The sequence below is a fragment of the Oncorhynchus gorbuscha genome, unplaced genomic scaffold (assembly GCF_021184085.1).
Source record: "Oncorhynchus gorbuscha isolate QuinsamMale2020 ecotype Even-year unplaced genomic scaffold, OgorEven_v1.0 Un_scaffold_4994, whole genome shotgun sequence".
NCBI lineage: Eukaryota > Metazoa > Chordata > Actinopteri > Salmoniformes > Salmonidae > Oncorhynchus > Oncorhynchus gorbuscha.
This window is the reverse complement of record NW_025748896.1, coordinates 5,001-10,000: the sequence shown is the minus strand read 5'-3', so window position 1 is coordinate 10,000 and position 5,000 is coordinate 5,001.

Sequence of the window (5,000 nt, the reverse complement as noted above, 5' to 3'; positions counted from 1 at the left end):
TTGTAGAATTTAATGGCTCTTTTTTGATCTAATTCTGCTCTGCATGCATTATTTGGTGTTTATGGGTATGTTTGCAGAGTCTCAATTTTATTTTTGTCCCATTTTGTGAATTCTTGGATGGTGATCCGACCCCAGACCTCACAACCATGAAGTGCAATGTCTTCAATATCTGACTCAAGTGTTTTTAGCCAGATCCTAATTGGTATGTCGAATTTTAGTTCCTTTTGTTGGCATAGAAGGCCCTTCTTGCCATGTCTCTCAGATCGTTCACAGCTTTGTGGAAGTTACCTGTGGCGCTGATGTTTAGGCCGAGGTATATATCGTTTTGTGTGCTTTTAGGGCAACAGTGTCTAGATGGAATTTGCATTTGTGGTAGTAGCAAATGTACTTTTTTTGGAACACCATTATTTTGGTCTTGCTGAGATTACCAAGTCAGGCCCAGGTCTGGCAGAATCTGTGCAGAATATCTAGGTGCTGCTGTGCCCTCCTTTGGTTGGTGACAGAAGCACCAGATCATCAGCAAACAGTAGACATTTGACTTCAGATTCTAGTAGGGTGAGGCCGGGTGCTGCACACTTTTCGAGTGTATATCAAATCTATATATATGATGAAGAGAGTGACTTCAGCCTCTGAGGTTGAAGAGGCGCTGCTGCTCCTTCGTCACCACACTGTCTGTGTGGGTGGACCATTCAGTTTGTCTGTGATGTGTACGCCGAGGAACTTAAAACTTTCCACCTTTTCCACTATTGTCCCGTCGATGTGGATAGGGGGATGCTCCCTCTGCTGTTTCCTGAAGTCCATCATCTCCTTTGTTTTGTTGACGTTGAGTGTGAGGTTATTTTCCTGACACCACACTCCGAGGGCCCCTCACCTCCCTCCCTGTAGGCCGTCTCATCGTTGTTGGTAATCAGGCCTACCACCGCAGTGTCAATAGATCCGCAAACTTGATGATTGAGTTGGAGGCTTGCAGTCATGGGTGAACAGGGAGTACAGAAGAGGGCTGAGAACGCACTCTTGTGAGGGGACCCAGTGTTGAGGATCAGCAGGGTGGAGATGTTGTTGCCTATCCTCACTACCTGGGGGTGGCCCGTCAGGAAGTCCATGACCCAGTTGCACAGGGCGGGGTCGAGACCCAGGTCTCGGAAGCTTAACGATGAGTTTGGAGGGTGCTATGGTGTTAAATGCTGAGTTGTTGTCGATGAGCAGCATTCTTACACAGGTATTCTCTGTCCAGATGGGTTAGGGCAGTGTGCAGTGTGATTGCGATTGCGGCGTCTGTGGACCTATTGGGGTGGTAAGCAAATTGGAGTGTGTCTAGGGTGTCAGGTAGGGTGGAGGTGATATGGTCCTTCACTAGTCTCTCAAAGCACTTCATGATGACGGAAGTGAGTGCTAGGGGGCGGTAGTCATTTAGCTCAGTTACCTTAGCTTTCTTGGGAACAGGAACAATGTGGCCCTCTTGAAGCATGTGGGAACAGCAGAATGGGATAAGGATGGATTGAATATGTCCGTAAACACACCAGACAGCTGGTCTGCGCATGCTCTGAGGACGCGGATGGGGATGCCATCTGGGCCGGCAGCCTTGTGAGGGTTAACTTCTTTGGGACTGGGGGCAGTATTGAGTATTTGGATAATAAGGTAACCAGAGTAAACTGCCAGCTACTCAGGCCCAAAAGCTAGAATATAATTAGTAGATTTGGATAAAAAAATTGTAAAAAAGTTTCTAAAACTGTTTGAAAGATGTCTGTGAGTATAACAGAACTCATATTGCAGGCAAAAACCTGAGAAGAAATCCAATCAGGAAGTGGAAAATCTGAGATTCGTCTATCAAATATAGTGTCTATGGGGTCATATTGCACTTCCTAAGGCTTCCACTAGATGTTAACAGTCTTTATAACCTTGTTTCAGGCTTCTACTGTGAAGGGGGGGCGAATAAGAGCTGTTTGACTAAGGTGTCAGGCAGAGTGCCATGAGCTCAGTCTCGCGCGTGCTTGTGAAAGTTAGCTGCGTTACATTGCATTTCTAAAGACAAAAGGAATTCTCCGGTTGAAACATTATTGAAGATTTATGCTAAAAACAACCTAAAGATTGATTCTATTCTTCGTTTGACATGTGTCTACGGACTGTAATATAACTTTTGCGACTTTTCGTCTGAACTTTCGCCTGGACTTGCTCACGCCTCGTGAGTTTGGATTTGTGAACTAAACGTGCGAACAAAAGGAGGTATTTGGACATAAATTATTAACTTTATCAAAGAAAACAAACATTTATTGTGGAACTGGGATTCCAGGAGTGCATTCTGATGAAGATCATCAAAGGTAAGTGAATATTTATAATGCTATTTCTGACTTTTATGACACCTCTCCTTCTTTGGAAAATGGCTGTATGTTTTTCTGTGGCTAGGTGCTGACCTAACATAATCGCAAGGTGTGCTTTCGCTGTAAAGCATTTTTTTAATCTGACACAGCGGTTGCATTAAGGAGAAGTTTATCTATATTTCCATGCAAAACACTTGTATCTTTTATCAATGTTTATGATGAGTATTTCTGTTAATTGATGTGGCTCTCGGCACTTTCACCGGATGTTTGTTTGAGACAATGCATTTCTGAACATAACACACCCATCTAAAATGTGGTTTTGGACATAAAGATGACCTTTATCGAACAAAACACACATTTCTTATGTAACATTAAGTCCTGTGAGTGCGATCTGATGAAGATCATCAAAGGTTAGTGATTCATTTAATCGCTATTTCTGACTTTTATGAGGGCTCTCCTTGGCTGGAAAATGGATTTATGGTTTTCTGTGACTAGGTGCTAACCTAACATAATCGTTTGGTGTGCTTTCGCCGTAAAGCCTATTAAAGTTTATCTTTAAAATCTTTGAGGAATTTTAATTATGGAATTTCTGTTGTTTAGCGTCCCACATATCGCAGAGAAGTTAACAGAGAAGACAAGTTAACACATTTAAATGTTTTACTCACGTTGGCTGCAGTGAAGGAGAGACCGCAGGTTTTGGTAGCGGGCCGTGTCAGTGGCACTGTATTGTCCTCAAAGTGAGCAAAGAAGTTGTTTAATTTGTCTGGGAGCAAGACATTGTGGTATGTGATGAGTCAGGTTTTCCTTTTGTAGTCCGTGACTGACTGGAGACCCTGCCACATACCTCTCGTGTCTGAGCCGTTGAATTGCAACTCTACTTTGTCTCTATACTGACGCTTAGCTTGTTTGATTGCCTTGCAGAGGGAATAGCTACACTGTTTGTATTTGGTCTCCTCCTAATTCCTGCTTACAAGCAAAAACTAAAGCAGGAAGCACCAGTGATTCGGTCTACAAGAAAGTCAGATGAAGCAGATGCTGAACTACAGGACTGTTTTGCACAGACTGGAATATGTTCCGGGACTCTTCTGATTGCACATCAGTCAGTGGCTTCATCAATCAATGATGCCATCCCCACAGCGACCGTACGTACCCCAATCAGAAGCCATGGATTAATACAGGACTAAGATTGAAGATTGAATCGTAATACACCGGCGCAATGGCTCGTCAGATGTGTCAGTTCTTGCAAACTATTACAAACTACAAAGGGAAGCACAGCCGAGAGCTGCCCAGACATGAGCCTACCAGACGAGGCTAAGTAACTTTTATGATCGCTTCGAGGCAAGTAACAATGAAACATGCATGAGATCCTCCACTGTTCAAGATGACTGTGTGATCACGCTCTCAGCAGCCAATGTGAGCAAGACCTTAAAACAGGTCAACATTCACAAGGCCACAGGGCCAGATGGATTACCAGGCCAAATGGATTACTGAGTCTGCGATACCAACATGTTTCAAGCAGACCACCGTAGTCCCTGTGCCCAAGAACACTAAGGTAACCTGACTAATTTACTACTGACCCTGAAGTGCTTTGAAAGGCCGGTCATGGCTCACATCAACACTATTATCCCAAAAACCCTAGACCCACTCCAATTTGCATACCGCCCCAACAGATCCACAGATGATGCAATCTCATTTGCACTCCACACTGCCTTTTCCCACCTGGACAAAAGGAACACCTATGTGAGAATGCTATTCATTGACTACAGCTCCGTGTTCAATACCATAGTGCCCTCAAAGCGCATCACTAAGCTAAGGATCCTGGGACTAAACACCTCCCTCTGCAACTGGATCCTGAACTTTCTGACGGGCCGCCCCCAGGTGGTAAGGGTAGGTAACAACACATTCGCTATGCTGATCCTCAACATGGGGTCCCCTCAGGGGTGTGTGCTCAGTCCCTCTTGACTGTATGGCCAGGCACGACTCCAACACCATCGTCAAGTTTGCTGATGGCAAAACAGCGGTAGGCCTGATCACCAACAATGATGAGACAGCCTATAGGGAGGAGGTAAGAGACCTGTCCGTGTGGTGCCAAGACAACATCCTCTCCCTCAACGTGATCAAGACAAAGGCGATGATTGACTATGGTAAAGGAGGACCGAGCACGCCCCCATTCTCATCCACGGGACTGTAGTGGAGCAGGTTGAGAGCTTCAAGTTCCTTGGTGTCCACATCCCCAACAAACTAACATGGTCCAAGCACACCAAGACAGTCATGAAGAGGGCACAACAAAACCTATTCCCCCTCAGGAGACTGAAAAAATTTGGTCCTCAGATTCTCAAAAGGTTCTACAGCTGCATCACCGCCTGGTATGGCAACTGCCATCCAGGACCTCTATACCAGGCGGTGTCAGAGGAATGCCCTAAACATGGTCAAAGACTCCAGTCACCCTAGTCACCTGTACCTCCCTCTCTCATTATAACAACTAACCTGGTAGATATGATCCGAGAGAGAGGTCTGAGGGGAGAGATTGCACCGTGGTCGGTTACACACACACACACAAACACACACAGACACACACACACACTCCTCTAAAAGTGTAGTGTGTAACCAGTGAGGAAATGAATATTGAATTCCTGGGCTATGTGAAGGACAGACAGACACAATGTCTCTATCCATGTGTTC